The 22,162-nt window shown below is 44.4% G+C and overlaps 1 protein-coding gene across 2 annotated transcripts in view; it reads left to right on the plus strand.

Annotated features, from left to right (window-relative positions):
- Positions 1-22,162, plus strand: part of LOC139263341 (SERTA domain-containing protein 2-like) — a 68,931-nt gene that overhangs the window by 43,662 nt on the left and 3,107 nt on the right. The window contains exon 1 of one of the 2 annotated variants that reach the window (XM_070879249.1): positions 1,759-1,870. The exons of the other annotated variant lie outside the window; for it this stretch is intronic. The gene's annotated coding sequence lies outside the window, so the exon portion shown is untranslated. Of the gene's footprint in view, positions 1-1,758; positions 1,871-22,162 lie in introns of those variants that run through there. 2 annotated transcript variants of the gene reach the window in all.

The following is a 22,162-nucleotide window of genomic DNA, read 5'->3' on the forward strand; positions in this document are numbered from 1 at the left end:
AATCCTCAAATAAGTAAACAATTTACACAATTCTAATAAATATAAATGTTCTGATTTTCAAATTTAGTTATAAGTCCCTTCATTATACCAAATACAATAAAAATGTCATGTTAAAAAAAAAATTTAAACATTTTAATCTGGGCCAATATTTGCATAAACTAATTTTAAGTGTTTGCGCATCATTTTTTATTTTTTATGTTTAATTTAAGATTTATAATAACCCTACGTTGATGAAAGCAGGCCCGACACCTGCTTTAACCAGCCATAAAAGTTTTGTGGGAAATTGTTGGGCTATTTGCTCAATGCGGTGCCAGCGAAACTGATTTTACTTTTGATTCAGTAGATCTATCAAGGCATACCCTAACAGATCGCAAGTTCTGGGTTTTCGTGCGCATGCGGAAGCCCGGAAGTTGCGGGGCCTTTCAGAAGGATTATGACTGCATACACTGAGCATATGCTATCAAAGACACTAATTTCAGGGCCAATATCTATTTTGAAAAATATATAATTAAAATGAATTATTTAAAATTGAATAGTCAGTTTCTTAATATATATTTGACAGTGGTGGTAGTTTTCAACTTTACCACTAAGGAGGTAACTGGAAATCAATGGAACGCTTTACAATGACCGGCGATCCGCTCTACCAAGTTACCACCTCAGGTGGTGAAGTAAAAAATTCCTCCCAGTCCATACTAATTGCATTAAAATGTTTTCAGCAGTGTGAATTTAATCATAATCCCTTTAAAAACAAATTTACTGAAATGGAAAGATGCCATTATCTGTTCAAACAGCTTCCATGTGGCTGACAAAAATATGGACTAGTTTCTAGGTGAGTGCATGTGTCTTTTAAATGTATTTAGAAGGGTAGTTTCATCAGGATGTCTATATACAGCTACAAAGAAATGTGTTAACACCCTTTTGTTTTATCCATTTTTTTTGTGTATTGTTTTAAATATATATTTTTGCATAAGCTGCAGGTGTTGATGATTTAAGTAAGGGTACTGGCTTGGAAGGGTTACTGAGCCTGACTGACTGCAATTATGCATACATCAATTCATTTTCAACTAATATATATAGTTGATGTTGAATCATTCCTGTTTCTGACTATGCATGTTGATTCAGCTCACTTGTTTGGTTCGAATAGCTCCTTCAACGTAGTACCCTAATCAATGTAAAAAGCATTGACTGTTTAATGAAACAAGATGAATTACTGAAACGGACAGCAACAAATAAAAGAGCATTTACCTTAATTCTTTGTAATACTCTGATTTTAAAAATATATATATTTAGGATTTGATCTGGTGAAACTCTGTTTTTAAAGTCCTCATTCTTAATACAAAAATAGAAATCTCCTAAATGGGAGCCAGTTGTGAAATAAGTTTTTAAATGTCCTGTAGCTTTGACTGAGGCGCTTTTATTTCAGTAATGTTTTTACAGTATCCAAGTGGATTGCAGTGTATAATGCTTCAACAAACTGCTGTTAGCGGACATGGTAGAGACACAGTCAGCATTTCTGGAATAGCACAGTTGGGGCCCTGTGTGCTTGTTAGGCAGTTCTCTGACTCTTCACCAAGCTGGAGATGGACATTACTGCAAGCCACAAAGCTCCACCCACTTTTCAAGCCCCACTCCTTTCCACGGCAGCTTAGTGTTCTGCGTCATTGTGCTTGTGCAGTTGCTGTTTGTCAGCTGTCTGAAAAAAGCAAGACAGCTGCATGGCAGTTTGTGCAAGTGAGAATTCTAGCTTGCGTACAAAAACTGATCCAAAAACCAACCGAGGACTAATTCATTTTCATTCGAAATGTTCAAAATGTACTGTCACACTAACTCCAGAGATTTAGAAATAAAAATTGTGGCACTTTGGAACAAGGTAAGCGTTTATTGTGTAGCAGTTACACTAATTATCACAAAAATATCTGCTTCTTTGTTACATTGTTACTTTATTTACAATAACAGTATGGGAAGACCTAAAAAAAAGATAGTAGTGTAAGCAAGGTTAGTGCAAATTCTGTTTTGGCTTTAAAAAGATTCAGTCAGACAGACCTCTTTGTTTACTGTACACCCTATGGATGTGAAGGCATACAGTAATCTGAGTAGGAATTGTTCTGTCTGGCTATTCCAAAAGGATTGATAAATATAAGAAGCAGGGGTAGTGCTTTAGTAGGAAGCAGCATTATTGATTTGAGCACTATGATTTTAGTAAATGTATATAAAGGCAAAAAAGAATAACCTCCAAGTATCCGTGACAAACAAAGATCAAGTAGTTTAAATTATCTACAAGTGTTTGCCCTGAATTCTATGTATCAGGCCAAATTATTTATACAATTATTATCCTGTGAAGTTGGGAGTTACTGAATCTTGCTTTATGATTAATTTGTAAAATGCATAGAAATGCTGTGAAAGCATTCTGAGATTGTGTTCAGAAAGTCCATTACCCACTCTTGTTTAAGTGCGTTGTTGAAGTTCCAACATTTGTAAGACACATAATTAACTGGGTTTTTAACATTGTTCAGCAAAATGATTTTTTTTCAGCAAATTCTCAAATACTTTTGAGACTGTAGTAAGCAATGTAGCCTCAACACTGAAGTGGTGAAAATGGATACAATTAAACAAATTAGAGGGATTTGAAAAACTCTCATCTTGCTGTCTGGGTTCACTTTTTCCAGGTTTCTAATACAGTAGTTGTATGTTACTGTCGTATATTAATGGATCTGCAGTCAAACCTATCAACTTTTTGTGATTTGACTGATGGGATGATTAGCACAGGGGATTTGCAGAGGACCTAAATATGCATTTCCCAAAAAGATGCATCCTTTTAAGACTACTTTATTTATTGGTCTGAAAACTGATTCAATCTTGCAATTCCATGCTTTATACCATTTTTGTTTAATATAGTTGTCTGTTATCACTGGAGATAAGGCAGTGGAACTTAGCTAGAACTTGTGATTAAAACTATAACATGTGTAGGTTGCTGTCATCCTACCGACAAAACATATCAAGATATGTGTCATATCATATTTGCTATACTAAGTATTGGAGAACTTTTAGTCATTAATTTTCAGTTTTAAATCTTCAGATCTGCCAGATGGTATATGAATTAAATTAAAAAAGGTTAGAAGTTTTTTTTTTCTGTTACAGAAGAGATACTTATAAAACTTGCATTAAAAATCTTTAGCAAAACATGAATCCTTCCTAATCTTAAAAAGTAGTGTATGGTTACAGCGTTGTAAGAAGAATCATATGCTGAACAGTATTAAAATATGCTGAAAATGCCTACTTTAGGGTGGGGAAAGGACACACATTTCCTCTGTGACATATCAATCAATGAACAAATTAGTAAAAAGAAAATCAGTCTTAAAACTTAAGGATTTTGTTTCAGTCTTAAAATAGCTAGAAAAATATTAAATTGCCTACATGGTTTCTTATAGTATATCTTAATTTGAAAGCTTATGTTTAAAATGCTATATTAACTGGATGTCAGACTAATGACTGACTATTAATCACTCTCAAATTTTCCTTGAGTGAGTGAGACTAAATCACAAAAAAAAGTATATTATTTATTTATAGTAGAGTTTCTGCTAGGTTACGCTGCAGTGCAATTCGCCCCAAATTGGCCATACCAGCACAAAAGATCGAGGAATTTCAAGTGCAAATTACGTCCAAAGCGAATGGAGTTTCTGGGACCTTTTGCAACAGTTTAAAATCTGATTGAATTAATCACCATGGTGAGTTTCCACAAATTGCACCTGTTTGTGGGCCTTCAGGAGGCTCTTAAAATTAAGCTTTTTTAAAAAAAAGGCAAGGGCACCTTTTTAAAAGCTTCTATTTTTTAAAAATTTGCTAAGAAATTGACTTCTGTACACCAAATATAATGTAATTGGTTCTGTATTAAAGCCATTTTCAGTTATTTAAAATAGTTACTTACAGACAGGTTAAAAATGCTTATTTTTTGTTATAATCCCATTTTTAGCTGTAATAATAAAACTGCACCAGGTTACCACACTTAATATAACCAGGAATATATTTTAATGCTTTAAAAATATTACATTCTAAAATGCTGCACAATTGCACTAGTTCATGGCAGATTTTATATTCGGCGATATGGAAACTTGAGCAAAAAATTCAGTTCAGATTGCTGATTGTGTTCAAGGCAGAAATTCTACCCCATTATATATTCATCATCATCATAGGCAGTCCCTCGAAATCGAGGAAGACTTGCTTCCACTCTAAAAATGAGTTCTTAGGTGACTGAACAGTCCAATATGGGAATTATAGTCTCTGTCACAGATGGGACAGACAGTCGTTGAAGGAAAAGGTAGGTGGGGAGTCTGGTTTGCCGCATGCTCCTTCCGCTGCCTGCGCTTGTTTTCTGCATGCTCTCGGCGACAAGACTCGAGGTGCTTGGCACCCTCCCGGATGCTCTTCCTCCACTTAGGGCGGTCTTTGGCCAGGGACTCTCAGGTGTCGGTGGGGATGTTGCATTTTATCAAGGAAGCTTTGAGGGTGTCCTTGAAACGTTCCCTCTGCCCACCTGGGGCTCACTTGCCGTGTAGGAGTTCCGAGTAGAGCGCTTGCTTTGGGAGCCTTGTGTCAGGCATGCGGACGATGTGGCCCGCCCAACGGAGCTGGTCGACTGGTCAGTGCTTCGATGCTGTGGATGTTGGCCTGATCGAGGTCACTAACGTTGGTGCGTCTGTCCTCCCAGGGGATTTGCAGGATCTTGCGGAGACAACGCTGGTGGTATTTCACCAGCGATTTGAGGTGACCACTGTATATGGTCCACGTCTCTGAGCCATACAAGAGGGTGGGTATCACTACAGCCCTGTAGACCATAAGCATGGTGCCAGATTTGAGGACCTGATCTTCGAACACTCTCTTCCTCAGGCGGCCGAAGGCTGCGCTGGCAAACTGGAGATGGTGTTGTACCTCATCGTCGATGTCTGCCCTTGCTGATAATAGGCTCCCGAGGTATGGAAAGTTGTCCAGGGCCATGCCGTGGATCTTGATGACTGGGGGGGCAGTGCTGTGTGGCGGGGTCAGGTTGGTGGAGGATCTTTGTCTTATGGATGTTTAGTGTAAGGCCTATGCTTTCGTCTGCCTCGATGAAAATGTTGACTATGACTTGGAGTTCAGCCTCTGAATGTGCGCAGATGCAAGCGTCTTCCGCGATACTGCAGCTCGACGTCAGAGGATGGGACGGTCTTGTATCTGGCCAGGAATACACATGACCCTACCTTGTTGAACTAGTGTCAGCTGTGGCTGAGTGGGTAGCACACTCGCCTCTGAGTCAGAAGGTTGTGGGTTGAAGTCCCACGCCCGGGGACTCGAGCACACAAATCTAGGCTGACACTCCAGTGCAGTGCTGAGGGAGTGCTGCACTGTTGGAGTTGCTGTCTTTCGGATGAGACGTTAAACCGAGGCCCCGTCTGCGCGCTCAGACGGACGTAAAAGATCCCATGGCACTATTTTGAAGAAGAGCAGGGGAGTTTTCCTTGGTGTCCTGGCCAATATTTATCCTTCAATTAACATAACAAAAGCAGATAATCTGGTCGTTATCTCATTGCTGTTTGTGAGAGCTTGCTGTGTGCAAATTGGCTGCTGTGCTTCCTACATTACAACAGTGACTACACTCCAAAAGTACTTCATTGGCTGTAAAGCGCTTTGAGACATCCGGTGGTCGTGAAAGGCGCTATATAAATGCAGGTCTTTCTTTAGCATTGCAGCCTTTAGTTTCATTACATTGCTCGCATTTTGCTCCTTTAATTGCTGCCTCAGCTATTTAGTGCTTGTCTTGGTCAGAGCACTTTGTTCTTTAGAGAGCCACCTGAACTGCTGTGGTTTCTTTCCTGATTAAGAATCGTAGATAAAAGATTTAAGTCAAGGCTCCCAATGTAGTTCTTGCATAGAACAAATCTTCATTACAAATGTTTAATGAAATGGGAATGATATATAGTGACTTCACACACTGATCCTCCATTTTATTGAGGGGGTTGGGGGGGAAGAAACTAAATTCACCATTTAAACATTTGGTTGGTAGAAACTCATTTTAAGAGGTTTCTTGTAGTAACCATTATTCTGAAACTATAAGGCTCTTTGGTCCACACAGAAAATTGGAGAAATCCAGAATGTGATCTGCACTAGGATTCAAAAAATAAAGAGTGATTGAAGTTCCTTGCCTCATAGCTTTAGTAGTGCATATGCTGCCACATCATTTCAGAAACTAAACTGCATTGGATTCAGTTTTTCAGGTGCTTTCCGTCATGTATTGTCCCATAAATGTTGTGTACTGGCAGCCTTGGTAATGATAAGATTGCTTGTTTATATTTCATTAATTGGCATTAGTTTTTTTTTGTTTTGGATTATTTATTTATACATTATCCATTGCTGTTTAAATGCAAAAAAACTGCACCACTGTCAGAACCTGTGAATCATAGATAGAATCATAGATGATTACAGCACAGAAGGAGGCCAGTCGGCCCCTCGAGCCCGTGCCGGCTCTCTAAGAGCACTTCAGCTAGTCCCACTCCCTTGCTCTGCCCTGCAGTTTTTTTTCCTTCAGGTACTTATCCAATTCCCTTTTGAAAGCCACGATTGAATCAGCCTCCACCACCCTTTCAGGCAGTGCATTCCAGATCCTAACCACTCACTGCGTAAAAAAGTTATTCCTCATGTCGCCTTTGGTTCTTTTGCCAATCACCTTAAATCTGTGTCTTCTCGTTCTCGACCCTTCTGCCAATGGGAACAGTTTCTCTCTATCTGCTCTGTCCAGAGCCCTCATCATTTTGAACATTTCTATCAAATCTCCTCTCACTCTTCTCTGCTCTAAAGAGAACAACTCCAGCTTCTCCAGTCTATCCACGTAACTGAAGTCCCTCATTCCTGGAATCATTCTCTGAAATCTTTTCTGTACCCTCTCTAAGGCCTTCACATCCTTCCTAAAATGCAGTGCCCAGAATTGGACCCAAACTCCAGTTGAAGCCGAACCAGTGTTTTTATACAGGTTCATCATCATTTCCACATTTTTGTACTCTATACCTCTGTTCATGAAGCCCAGGATCCTGTAAGCTTTTTTAACTGCTTTCTCAAACTGCCCTACCACCTTCAACGATTTGTGCACACATACCCTCAGGTCTCTCTGTTCATGCCCCCATTTAGGATTGTTCCCTTTAGTTTATATTGCCTCTCATTCGTTCCACCAAAATGTATCACTTCGCACTTTTCTGCGTTAAATTTCATCTGCCACGTGTCCGCCCATTCCACCAGCCTGTCTTATGTCCTCTTGAAGTCTATCATTACCCTCCTCACTGTTCAATATACTTCTAAGTTTTGTGTCATCTGTAAATTTTGAAATTGTGCCATGTACACCCACATCCAAGTCATTAATAGATATCAAGCAAAGCAGGTCCTAGAACCGACCCCTGGGGAACACCACTGTATATATCTTCCTCCAGTCCGAAAAACAACTGTTCATCGATATTCTCTGTTTACTGTCACTTAGCCAATTTCATATCCATGCTGCCATTGTCCCTTTTATTCCATGGGCTTCAATTTTGCTGGCAAGCCTATTATGTGGCACTTTGTCGAATGCCTTTTGGAAATCCATATCAACCACATTGCCCTCATCAACCCTCTCTCTTACCTCATCAGCAAACTCAATCAAGTTGGTTAAACATGATTTACCTTTAACAAATCCGTGCTGACTTTCCATAATTAATCCACACTTGTCCAAGTGACTGTTAATTTTGTCTCTGATTATTGTTTCTAAAAGCTTCCCCACTACCAAGGTTAAGCTGCCTGGCCTGTCGTTGCAGGATTTATCTATAAAGACTTTTTTGAACAGGAGTGTTACATTTGCAATTCTCCAGTCCTCTGGCACTACCCCCATTTCTAAGGAGGATTGGAATATTATGGCCAATACCTCCGTGATTTCTTCCTTCACTTCCCTCAGTATCCTAGGATGCATCCCATCTGGTCCTGGTGATTTATCTACTTGAAGTACAGCCAGCCTTTCTAGTACCTCCTCTTTATCACTTTTTATCCCACCCAGTATCTCCTGTACCTCCTCCTTCACTATGTCTATGGCAGCATCTTCTTTCTTGGTGAAGACTGATACAAAGTACTCATTTAGCACCTCAGCCATACCCTCTGCCTCCATGCGTAGGTCTACTAGATTATTCCAGTTTAACAGATTGGGTAGGACCAAGGGACATGTATTTAAACTACGCAAGAGTAGGAATCAATGTTTCCTTTAAGCTGTGTGGCTGTGCAGCACTCTGAAGGTCCTGCACAGCCGGTGAGCTGGCTTTTAAATAGAAAAACCGCATATGTGCAGAATTTTGAATGGCTTGCACAGCCCATTAAAGAGGCCATGTGGGCCAAAGAAAAATTAGAGGGAACATTGGTAGGAATAGACTGGATGTTAGGCGGTGGTTCTTTTCCTAGAGAGTGGTGAATCTCTTGGAATAATTTCTGGCTGGTGTGGTGGCTGCTGACTCTCTGCATGCCTTCAAGAGGGAGCTGGATCAGTTCTTGACTGGGGCAGAGATCGCATCATGTAGAAGGTAAGTAGCTTTACAGATAACAAATGGTCCAAGTGATCTCTTGGATTGGTTTCAATTGACTGAGGGGGTTAGAGAGGAATTTTACAGAGTATTTTCTTCCCTTATTGGCCCTGGGGTTTTCTGTAATTTTGCCTCTCTCAGGAGATTACCTGTGGAGGGATAGGAATTGTCCTGTCATGATGATGCAGCCATCATTAGTGTGGAGCAGGCTTTTTGGACAAGTTGGCCTTTTCCCGCCTGTCAATTTCATATGGTCATAACCTTTGCTGGCACTAAATTGAATGAGCCACTGGCAAACTCAAATGCAGCTCATACATTCATATATTGCCTGCAATTATGAATTCATTTCAAATAAGTGGGTGCCAAATGATCGTTTCTCGTTCATAAAATAGTCACTGCGCTATGGTGAACTCTTGTAATGTGCTAATGGCAAAAGGTTTAAAAGAATAAATTGTAGTCAGGTAAAATTGTACAAGTCGAAACTGGTTCCTAGTATAGTTTGATGATAACTAAAGAATACTGCATGTGTCAGCAGGAATGTACCTGGATGTTACATTCAGCTAGACTGCTGGCTCTCTTTGGATTAAAATATTTCCTACAGCCACTAAAGAGGCTCAATGAAGGGTCTACAAAGGAGTACGGGGAATCAATTAAAGCACGTTCGAAAATAGTTCAACTTTCTTGATATTGAGAAAGACTAGAGCAGAGGTTTTCAAACTGGAGTCCCTGGCTTTTAAAGAATTTGCAAAGTCTTCAAATTTCTGTTGTGTGGTCACGTTTCTGTATATTCTGACTTAATGGCATATTATTTTTGGCATTGTTTACTAATGAGAGCACTGATATCCTTTTGAGAAGCTGACAGTCTTTCGAAAGTTAGGACAGGGGGACCCTAGGAATGATTTTCCTATGGAGAAAAGTTTGAAAATCATTGGACTAGAGGGAGCTGAAACTTGCATAGGAAAATGCTAAATAGGCTGAATCCAAAAAAAGGCAGTCAATTTTGAGTTTACGCTCCCTGTGCAGAGCTTTACATAATGAGGGCACACATCCATTAATTTCAATGAACAGAAGATTGTGTGAGCTGCAAATGTGCACTGACCATTTCCCCTGACTGTCTAATATCAGCTTCAGTTGTGTGAAGCTCATTGCTGGGAACAATAACTTGCAAAATTGCTCTTTGGGCCTGGGTAACACAGGAAGTTTTTTCTTGTTGTGCAAGTAGTGCACGGACGCTCTAACCAGTAAGGGATATGAAGTATACACTAGAAGTAATCCTGGTTAGATTTTGAATTCCATTGCAATAAAGATCCTTGTTTCTTTGTCTACAAGGAGAAAGCTGGAAAGCACCTTTGCAAACATTTCATTCACAATTTAAATTCTCTCCTGTCCGCCAGGGATTGACAAGTAATTGATTCACCATAGGTAGTTCCTAGCTTAGCTATTTAGCACCCGGGAACAACTAAGGTCCAGGATTTGTAAATTTTGGGATGCTATTTGAACTCTTAATTTTCACCATACAAGTAACCTTAGATTTGCTATTAATACATAATCTGTGTTTCAATACAGAAGCTTAATGTTTGATTATTTAAACTACAACGACCATCATTTCTTGTTGCACTTTGAATTAAAAAGGTGATTGAAGAAATTATATATTTAGCAGCTTATTTATTAGCTTTTATTAAGTCATACTTTGCTATGAAAACCATAACTATTGTCTAATATTCAAAATGTTCAGTTGTAATGGTGCAGTTCATGTGATTCATCTTAAAATATTCTATCTATATGTTTCATTGTTGCCGCCCCCCCCACCCCTTTCTATTTATGGTAAGATGCAAAGAAGCACAATGGACATTTTTTTTTGTGGGATTTGGGAGAACTTCAGGCAGTTCTCAGATGGTGAAATACTGGAAGATATTTGTATTCAGCAAAATCTGATGTATTTTGTTGCATTTTCTAATAGTTGGCCATTTTACCTGGAAGTTATGTCATTTAAAAAAAAAAATGGGAATTTTGCGGGGGGCCAGTGGGCGCTATTGGTGGCAGGTTGAGTGGGAAAATGTTTTTTTATTGACAACAGGTCAGGACCCCGCTGTCACCCCGCCAACTTGCGCCTTTCCCAAATGTCAGGTCTGTCATCGCTAAGCAGACCCGACACCAAGTGGCGGGCGAGGCAATTCAGGTCATTATAACCTAATTAACAGAGGATTAAGAACTATTTTAAGCTTACCTTCAGAGTTTACCAGATCACCCATGGGGTCCATGTTGCTCAGAGATCATGTCAGGTAAGCAGGGTGGGAGTTAAATAGCCATGGAATCATCTCTTTACTTGACAGCTGCAAATGTGCTATAAAAGCTCCCATCTCACAGCTCTTCACTTTCCAAGCTCAGAAGCTGTTGCTAATTGCATTTGGAAGACAGATTGAACTTTATGCAGGATGTAAGTATTTGGAGCAAACTCTCGATCCAGTGTCACCTCATTGGAACAACCTCTCTCACCATTGACAGATTGCTTCTGTCACCTCAATTTCACTTGCCACCTATCACATCAGAATCGGTACGGTTTATACAGTTTCACCTTGGTCCTCTGAATCCCACCATGATCAGCCCCAAGACCAGCAGCACCAGACACATCAGCAGTACCAACACCAACCTCCTCCGCAATCAACAGATGTTGCACAGGACAAAGGGCATCAGCACCTGACCACATTGCTGCTCGGGATGCCAGGGATGGCCTCACCATGGCCAGATTTACTTCACATGATGCTGTACACTCTGGCTGCCACATGATGCGCCAGGTTGGCACCACCCCACACCAACACCATAAAGCATCCCTACAATTCCTTTCACACTCCTCAGCATTGTGGGGAGTTACTGTTATGTCTCACCATTCACTGCAACTCACTAAGCCATTTCCAAAGATTTACACAAATCTGTCCAAGAATGAAAGTGTTGAAAATAAAGATTTCAATGTTTGACAGTGCATTAATAGAAACGTCACATGAACATTAACTAAAACATCCAATTGCCTACCCTTGCGTATTATTAGTTGGTATGATTGCACTAGGATGAGAGTGAGTGTGAGGGGTGGCTAGTGAGATGGGGAAGTGAAAATGTAGATAGAGAGGGATGAATGGAGGTGCAAGATAAGTTGGTATAAGTAAGTGTAAAGTCCTAACCCTGCAGTACAGGCTTACACGAGGCACATGCTGAAGTCAAGATCACTCTGGACCTGCACCTTTATTTCACAGCTCTTGAGTGCCACACTTGCCTGAGAACTGCCTTTATGTACCTGTGTGGAACAGGTATGCAGTGTCTCCTGCAAGTGCACCCCTGGTGGTAAAGTATGCTTGTGGTTACAGGTCATATCTAGTTCCAGTCATGTATAGCATGATAAGATACAGTTGTATACAGTAGTGTGTGATACATGACATCGCCCTCCCCCAAGGTCTTATTGTCTTTATAGATTCAATCTCTCAGGTGGTCTACGCTCTCGCGAGGAGCGTCTTAGTTGTGGTTCAGTTGTTTGCCTTGGTGTCTGTTTTTCTTTCGGTGTGATTGCTGGTATCTCACCTGGGCTGTCTGTTGAGACTGCCCTTTGCTCAGGTTGTTCCCTCTGTCTGTCCACCAGGTGTGGTGTGAGTTCCACATTGTAGTCTGCCTCTGGTTCTGCAGTATTGTTGGTGAATCTACTTTTTACTTGGTCTACATGCCTCCAGCAGGTTTGGCCATTGTCCATTTGTACAACCAGTAGCCTGTTTCCTTCCTTGCCTGTTACTGTCCCTGCAAGCCATTTGGGACCCCTGCCATAGTTAAGCACAAACACTTTGTCCCCTATCTCATTCCACCTCCCCCTCGAATTTCGGGCTTCTGGCGCTTTGCCTCAACAATTTCATGTATGTCTGGGAGGATTAACGAGAACCTAGTCTTTAAGGTCCGTTTCATCAATAGTTGCGCGGGGGGAACCCCAGTCAACGAATGCGGACGAGATCTGTATGCCAGCAGCAGTCGCGACAGGCGGCTCTGCAGTGTGGGACCTTGGATTTTTAGCATGCCTTGTTTAACGATTTGCAATGCTTGCTCCACTTGGCCATTGGAGGCCAGCTTGAACGGTGCCGTCTTAACGTGATTTATGCCGTGGTCAACTATGAAATCTTGAAATTCTGCGCTGGTGAAGCACGGACCATTATCACTGACCAATATGTCAGGAATTCCGTGCGTTGAAAACATGGTTCCAAGGCTCTCCACAGTGGTGGAGGTGGTGCTCGAGTTTAAAATGGTGCACTCGATCCACTTTGAAAATGCATTGACGACTACGAGGAACATTTTGCCCATGAATGGGCCCGCATAGTCTACATGCACCCGCGACCACGGTTTGCTGGACCAGGGGCTTAGGGGGGCCTCCCTGGGGGCATTACTGAGTTGGGCACAAATGCTGCACCGCCGGACGCAGAGCTCCAAGTCCGCGTCAATGCCAGGCCACCAGACGTGGGATCTGGCTATGGCCTTCATAAGGACAATCCCTGGGTGCTCGCGGTGGAGCTCCCGGATAAATGCCGCTCTGCCTCGCAAGGGCATAACTACGTGGTTGCCCCACATCAGGCAGTCTGCCTGTAGTGATAGTTCATGCATGCGCCTATGGAAAGGTTGGATCTCCTCGGGGCAGGCATCGCGAGCCTCTGCCCAGTCACCAGTTAAAACACATCTTTTGACTAAGGATAACGTGGGGTTGCTGGTCGTCCAGGCTATGATTTGGCGAGCCGTCATGGGCGAACCTGTGGATCCAAAGGCATTGATTGCCATGACCATCTCACAGTCCTATTCGTCGGACCCTTCCGTGGTTGTCAGGGGTAGCCTGCTAAGCGCGTCGGCACAGTTGTCTGTGCCTGGTCTGTGCCTTATTGTGTAGTCGTAAGGCAGATGCTGTATGATGTGGATAAATGTGAGCTTATCCATTTTGGGGGCAAAAACACGAAGGCAGACTGTTATCTGGATGGCGGCAGATTAGAAAAAGGGGAGGTGCAACGAGACCTGGGTGTCATGGTTCATCAGTCACTGAAAGTGGGCATGCAGGTACAGCAGGTGGTGAAGAAGGCAGATGGTATGTTGGCCTTCACAGCTAGGGGATTTGAGTATAGGAGCAGGGAGGTCTTACTGCAGCTGTATAGGGCATTGGTGGGCCTCATTGTGTTCAGTTTTGGTATCCTGATCTGAGAAAGGACGTTCTTGCTATTGAGGGAGTGCAGCGAAGGTTCGTCAGACTGATTCTAGGGATGGCTAGACTCTCATGTGAGGAGAGACTGGATCAACTGGGCCTTTGTTCACTGGAGTTTAGAAGGATGAGAGGGGATCTCATAGAAACGTATGGGATTCTGATGGGACTGGACAGATTAGATGCGGGAAGAATGTTCCCGATGTTGGGGAAATCCAGAACCAGGGGACATAGTCTTAGGATAGGGGTAGGCCATTTGGGACTGAGATGAGGAGAAACTTCTTCACTCAGAGAGTTGTTAACCTATGGAATTCCTTGCCGCAGAGCGTTGTTGATGCCAGTTCATTGGATATATTCAAGAGGGAGTTAGATATGGCCCTTACGGCTAAGGGGATCAAGGGGTATGGAGAGAAAGCAGGAAAGGGGTACTGAGGGAATGATCAGCCATGATCTTATTGAATGGCGGTGTAGGCTTGAAGGGCCGAATGGCCTACTCCTGCACCTATTTTCTATGTTTGTATGTTTCTAAGACGCTAGCATGAGTGCCCACCGCTGAATGCGCGCCGAGGCGTTGTCATTTATTGCCTTGCACTCGGATAGCAGGGACGTGAGGGGTTTGTGGTCGGTTTCTAACGCGAACTTGGCCCTGAAAAGATATTGGTGCATCTTTTTGACACCGTACACGCACGCGAGCGCCTCCTTCTCAACCATACCGTACCCGCGCTCCGCCCACGAAAGTGACCTGGAAGCATAAGCAATGGGTTGTAATTTACCCTCATCATTGACATGCTGTAAATCTGACCCGACCCCGTACGCTGATGCATCACATGTAAGAACTAGCTTTTTACCTGGGTCAAAAAAGGCTAAAACACGGTTGGAACATAGAAGGTTGCGTGCCTTATTGAAGGCGCGTTCTTGGGCGTCCCCCCAAAACCAATCACACCCCTTTCTGAGTAGCACGTGGAGAGGCTCCAGCAGCGTGTTCAAGTTTTGCATAGAGTTCCCAAAGTAATTGAGTAGCCCGAGAAAGGCGTGCAGTTCCGAGACATTCCGGGGCCTGGGTGCCAGACGAATTGCTTCGGTTTTGAATTCTGTTGGGCGGATTCCATCAGCGGCAATCCTTCGACCCAAAAATTCAACCTCTGGTGCGAGAAACAGACACTTGGATTTCTTAACTCTTAGGCCTACCCGATCCAGTCGACTTAGTACTTCCTCCAAATTGCGGAGCTGGGAGTCGGTGTCCCTGCCCGTGATGAGTATGTCATCTTGAAACACAACCATCCCCAGGATGGACTTGAGCAGACTCTCCATGTTGCGCTGGAATATAGCAGCTGCCGACCTGATGCCGAATGGGCATCGATTGTACATAAAAAGGCCTCGACATGTGTTGATGGTGGTGAGTAGCTTAGACTCTTCGCTCAGTTCTTGCGTCATATACGCAGATGTGAGATCTAGTTTCGAGAAAAGTTTTTCTCCAGCCAATGTGGCAAATAAATCCTCCACTCTGGGCAGCGGGTATTGGTCCTGTAGGGAGACTCTGTTTATGGTAGACTTAGATCCGTACGAATCTGTGGAGATTACATCAGGCTTCATGACTGGGATGATGGGACTTGCCCAGTCCCTAAATTCCACGGGTGAGATAATGCCTTCCCGCAGAAGCCGGTCCAGTTCGTGTTCAATCTTTTCCCTCATCACAAGGCACAGCTCTAGCCTTCTGATGGACTGGTCTGGCATCCTGTCTGATGTCGATTTTAACTTTGGCCCCTTTGAAGGTGCCCACACCTGGCTGAAAGAGATGTTCAAAACGATTTAGAACTGTTGAGCAGGAGGTCCGTTCCTCTGACGACATGGCGTGAACATCATTCCATTTCCAATTTAGTTTTGCCAGCCGGCTTCTCCCCAACAGTGCTGGGAGATCTCCGGGGACAATCCACAGGGGAAGTTGGTTCACCGTCCCTTTGTGTGTGACAGAGAGCATGGCGCTGCCAAGGACTGGGATGATTTCTTTAGTATAGGTCCTTAGTTTGGTGTCGATCCTTGTGAGTTTTGGTCTGTTGCTTTTGTGCGGCCACAGCTGTTCAAATTGTTGGACGCTCATGAGAGATTGACTAGCTCCCGTGTCCAGTTCCATGTTGACGGGTATCCCGTTGAGTAGGACCCTCATCATTATTGGATGCGTCTTGTTGTAAGAACAGTGGACATTGATCGTGTTGACCCGCTGTACCCTGGCGTCCCGGGCACTGTCCCCACCGTCTTCTGGTCCGCTTTCCGACTGTTCCGATTCGTATACCAGCTGAGCTGCTGTTTTTCTGCACATGCGAGCCAGATGCCCTGTACAGTTGCAGTTTCTGCAAACAGCATGCTGAAATCGCCTTCCCCCACATCTCCAGCACAGACCGCTTCCATTGTTTCCGAAGGATGAGCTGCATCTGGCTGATCTCTCTTGAGCTTCTCTCAGTCTTTAGTTGATTGCTCGCATTGTGGGTTTATGAGGCGTGAACGGCCGTTCATGTGGCCCTTGATGGCTTCTGGCGCCACTGCTTGCTGTTGAAGGCCTGCTCTCCTGCCTTTTTCTGTGTGTGGGGGTAGCGGCTCGTTTCACGCTGTGAACCCCTTGTTCCGATGTTTCGTTAGTTGTCGTACCCGCAGTATAGATTAACCTCTCTTCTTCACCTGCCAAGAATGTCTGTGCGACCAGTGCTGCTGCCTCTAGAGTCAAGTTCTTGGTCTCTATACGCTTTCGGAATATACCTGTGTGGCCTTTTCCTTCAATAAAAAAGTCTCTCAGTATTTCTCCTTAGTTCATCGGAGAACTTACATAAACTAGCCAGCCTCCGAAGTTCCGCCACAAAGTCGGCTATGCTCTGGCCCACGCAGCGTCTGTAGTTGTAGAACCTGTGTCTGGCCATGTGTAGGCTGCTCGCTGGCTTCAGATGGTCTCTTACCAGTGTGCTCAACTCCTCAAACGACGTGCTTGCTGGTTTCTCGGGTGCCAGCAGATCCTTCATTAAGGCGTATGTTTTCGAGCCACAGCTGGTTAAGAGATGGGCTCTTCTCTTGTCTGCCTTATGGTCGCCCAACCAGTCTTTGGTTACAAAGCTTTGCTGGAGCCTTTCTATAAAGTCCTCCCAATTGTCTCCAGCATTGTATTTCTCCTCTGAGCCATTGGTAGCCATTCTGTGGATTCTGTGATCCCGTAACTCGTCGCCACTGTAAAGTCCTGACCCTGCAGTACAGACTTGCACGAGGCACATGCTGAAGTCAAGGTCACTCTGGACCTGCACCTTTATTTCACAGCTCTCGAGTGCCACACTTGCCTGAGACCTGCCTTTATATACCTGTGTAGAACAGGTATGCAGTGTCTCCTGCAAGTGCACCCCTGGTGGTAAAGTATACTTGTGGTTACAGGTCATATCTAGTTACAGTCATGTATAGCATGGTAAGATACAGTTATATACAGTAGTGTGAGATACATGACAGTAAGAATGTGTAGGAGTAAGGTAGGGAAGGCAGATGGATGGGGATGTGATAAGCGACAGAGCAGGATAAGGTTGAGTGTGGCTTTGCAGTAATGTTTTGTGATTTACTGAGATAATTGAAAGTTTTTGTGATCTACTGAGATCATTTGTCCATTGCAGCCTAGTCCTCCTGATGACATCTCTGCTTGTGTCCTCCTGTGCAATGTGCAACTAGGCTGCATTGGTCTCCTGGGGATGTCTCTTCCACCCCTTGGAAGGGAAGAGAACTATCCCTGCATGCTGTGACTCCCTCCATAAGCATATGGAGAGAGTCATGGGAGAGCCTGGGTACAGCTCTGCACATCTGTGCAGTGCTCATCAGTGTTTGCAACACCTCAAAGCTGTAGAACAAATGTCAAAATTAATTTCCGCATGGTTCCTTTAAGGAAACCGGCTGATGACGTGACATCAAATGACGTCATCAGACCTGCTTCGTTCAGTTGGCTGGGAAATGCGCTAGGTGGGCTTAACAAGCCCAATCAGGGAAAAATTATTTTGGACAGCAGGCTGGAGCCAGCAGCAATGCCAGGACCTGCCACTGATGTCACCTGCCACCGACCCACTGAGGTTGGTAAAAATCCAGACCAACATTTCTGCAATACTCTCCGTTTAGTTTGTAACTAAATTGAAACCCGCTTATACAATGGGGGTAATTGTAGCCTAATTGCCAAGTGGGAAACCCACGGGATTTGGTGGAATGCTGGTTTTACACCCCGTCCAATATTACTTTCCATTGACCAAAACCAGCGTTGCACCTGATCTCACCAGTTTCCCAACAGATGGGTTAGGTTAAAATTGCCCCAAATGCTTTTAAACATCTACTGTGTTAATTAAAATACTCATTTTCTGTTCATTGTTGAGTATCATTTTTTCAGGTTTGAACCAACAACAGAATAAACATTTACTTAAAGGTCATCTTTAACTAAAATATAATGACAGAACAGAAGGGGAAAAGTCATAGGACGAGTGATTACAGGCCAGTCAGCCTAACTTCAGTGGTGGGAAAATTATTGGAAAAAATCCTGAGGGACAGGATAAATCTTCTTTTGGAAAGTCATGGTTTAATCAAGGACAGTCAGCATGGATTTGTTAAGGGAAGGTCATGTCTGACTAACTTGATTGATATTTTTCAAGGAGGTAACCAGGAGGGTCGATGAGTGCAGTGTGTATAATGTAGTGTATATGGATTTTAGCAAAGCTTTAGATAAGGTCCAATTTGGCAGACATCACGAAAGTAAAAACGCATGGGATCCAGGGCAAAGTGGCAAGTTGGATCCAAAATTGGCTCAGAGGCAGGAAGCAAAGGGTAATGGTACATGGGTGTTTTTGTGGCTGGAAGGCTGTATCCGGTAGAGTTCCACAGGCTCAATGCTGGGTCCCTTGCTTTTTGTGGTATATATCAATGACTTGGACTTGAATGTTGGGGGTATGATTCATCATCATCATAGGCAGTCCCTGAGAATCGAGGAAGACTTGCTTCCACTCTTAAAATGAATCCTTAGGTGGCTGAACAGTCCAATACGAGAACCACAGTCCCTGTCACAGGTGGGACAGAGAGTCGTTGAGGGAAAGGGTGGGTGGGACAGGATTGCCTCACGCTCATTCCACTGCCTGCGCTTGATTTCTGCATGTTCTCGATGCCATTGTCTCTCATGATGTCTGATTGTTTGGCTGCATTGTTTGAATTAATCCTTTCATGCCCAACTCTTTCTGCGGGCTGTAATGCAGTTCTCAGTTTTTATATTTAAGAGTCCACTTTTTATCGTTGGAGGGGGGGGACGGATCCTATATTTTGTATACAAATTGCTGAATGCTAACATGCAGGTACAGTAAGCAATTAGGGAAATGAGCCAAAGTTGGGCAGAGGAAACGTTACAAAGACACTCTCAAAGCCTCCCGGATAAAGTGCAACATCCCCACTGACACCTGGGAGTCCCTGGCCAAAGACCGCCCTAAGTGGAGGAAGTGCATCTGGGAGGGTGCTGAGCACCTCGAGTCTCTTTGCTGAGAGCATGCAGGGGGTATGATTTAAGATGTTTACAGATGACACTAAAATAGGCTGTGTGATTGATAATGACGAAGAAAGCTGCAGATTGCAGGAAGATATCAATGTACTGGTCAGGTGGGCAGAACAGTGCAAATGAAATTCAATCCAGATAAGTGTGAGGTAATGCATTTGTGGAGGTCTAACAAGGCAAGGGAATACACATTAAATGGTACGACACTGAAAAGTGTAGAAGAACAAAGGAACTTTGGAGTGCAGGTCCACAGATCCCTAAAGGTAGCAGGCCAGGTAGTTAAGGTGGTTCAGAAGGCATATGGAATATGTTATGTCTTTAATACTCTTATAAATGATTCCACGAGGTCTAGTATTGTACTTGAGCTGTTGTGACCTTAGTCCCATTTATTGTAACTCCAGAGTGAGGCACAAGCATGGTGGGCAGCCTTTTATACTGGGCCCTGCACACCGATGCAGGTGACCCTCAGGTCTCCCACCGCAGTGCCCTCTGGTGGCACACTTTGTGACTATACATTTAGTATACATGGTCTACATACATGACATCACTCCCCGCCCCTCACCCCCCCAAGTCTTTAATGCACATTGACTCGTACATTGACGGTGACCTGGGCTTTGCTCTTCCTGGTTGACCATTGGAGGGTCACTTCTAGCTTGGGTGGGTTGGTAGTGAGATTTATTGCCAGTGGAGGTCCCAGTGGTTTCTGATTGTGAGTCCATGACTACTCCATTCTCCCCCTCCTTCCCCCCCCCCCCCCACCCCCACCCCCCAACATACACTCGCACACAGATCATGCTAATGGCCCATTATATGCAAGTTGCATTCAAGTTGATCACATGGGTTTTACATTTACATCTTGGTACATTTGTTGGGTGGATTACAGTTGCGTTTCTTTTTGTGTGGTACATTTACATGATCAGTACAGGTATATCTGTACAGGTACACAAGGACAGTCTAGTTCCAGCACGGCCGGATGAGATCCGGATCGTCAGGTGGCAGTGCAGCGTTCCATGCTAGTGGGTCTGTGGGCGAGGTGAGCTCATTTTTGCTCGAGTTGCCAGAGCTCAGGGTTCTTGCCATTACTCCTAGTGTCGGGCAGGCCCAAAGACAGCTGATGTGTCTGTGACCTCCCTGTCCTTTTCATTTGCACACTGTTGCTGTTGCTCCCTGGGAAGTGGTCTGAGCGAGTGAGCGTTTCATCTAAGCAACGGTGGGGCTGCCTCGTCTTGTCTAGCAGTTTGCAGGGGACTGCTGACTAGCTTTCCTTGAGGGCACCATTGTGAGCACTCTCTCTAGTTTGGGATCCTGGCTGGTCCAGGTCCCGTTCGGAGGAGCCGTTGCGGGTGACCCTTCGCTCTTGGGCATTGCGGTGGTGGCGAGTGGGTTTGTGGGCTGTGCCTTTTCCACCCGGGTAGTGGGTGACGGTAGCTGACTGCGAGCATAGGCGCAGTTTACTGTTTCTGGTCCGTGATGGTTCATGCTATTGGGTGCCTGCAATGTTAAACCGATCTGAGTTAGGGTATCGCTACCGGTGCCTCTGCTCTCCGGGGATCATTTACTCTGCGGCTTGTCTACTTCTGTCAGCTGTGGGGACATTTTATGATTCATCGTTCTAGTCCCGGGGATGCAGTCTACAGCATTGGGTAGCCCGCTGAACCTGTATACGACCGTTAGGTGTTCGCCCGCTACATTGGCTGATTACAATTTGCACCTGACATCGCTCAACAGCATTTTGCTTGTTACAGCTGGACCTTTACATTGGTTACCAATTTCAAGCAGTTCATTCAAAAATGGCGGGTTGCTGGCCTCCTTTTAAAATGGCCTTACTACTTCTCCCAATCGTCTTCCTTGCGTGGAACCACGTGTCGTTGCTCCATTAGCGCTGCACTTTCCCTGTCCATGATGTCGACTGCCGCGATCTTCTTTCCCAGGGATTCTGCCACTGAAACTGGGAAGGCTCCCTCGAATCTAAACTACCTCCCCAGGAGTCCTGCCACTGAAACCAGGAAGGTGCATTCGGGTTGTTTCGGCCGGATCATCGCCACGCAGTCGTGATGAGTGGTCTATGTCTCGGGGGGCTGCGCGGATCTGCGTTCTGGTGCCTGGACCAACCGAAGGTGGGGGCTTGCTCTGCCTCTGAGCACGGGGGACGTCGATCGCTGGTGGGATGAAGTCTTCCCCGTTCCAATGAATCTTCCCCATCCATCATCTTCCAAGTTGCGTTGGCCCAAGACCTGAAACAATCCGCAATGGTAAATTGTGCACCGCGCCCTCATGGGATACACTTTCATCTGCACTACCAACAACTGAGATCAGTTCCTTGGTGTAGGTGCGCAGCTTTGCCTGAACCAGGACCAGCTTGGGTCATTCAGCTTGATCGTTCCATAGCCTCTCAAAGGCTTCCTGGCTCATTATTGACTGACTCGCCCCCGTGTCCACTTCCATGAAGACTGGAACGAATTTATCTCGACTTCCATTATCGCTGGAGGACAATCTGTGGTGCAGGTATATACTCCATACACTTCGCCCTGGGACTGAGCTGCCTCTCTAGCCATCTCCTCGTAATCCACGCTGGATTCACAGCCATCTGCTGACTCCTCTTCCACGTGGTGACTCACAGCTCTTTTGCACATTCGCTGGAGGTGGCCCTTTGTGCTGCAACCTTTGCACACATAGTCTCTGAACCGACACTGATGAGCCCTGTGATTGCCTCCGCAACGCCAGCATGGTGCTACTTGACTTACGTTTGCACCCCTCGGCGGACTCTGAATTAAAGAACTCGGGGCCTGTATGCTCTGCCCTGGACAAATTCACGTTCAACAGTTCTGCCTGTGAAAGGCGCCATTCTATTTACAG

The sequence above is a fragment of the Pristiophorus japonicus genome, chromosome 4, assembly GCF_044704955.1.
Source record: "Pristiophorus japonicus isolate sPriJap1 chromosome 4, sPriJap1.hap1, whole genome shotgun sequence".
In the NCBI taxonomy this organism is placed as follows: Eukaryota; Metazoa; Chordata; class Chondrichthyes; family Pristiophoridae; genus Pristiophorus; species Pristiophorus japonicus.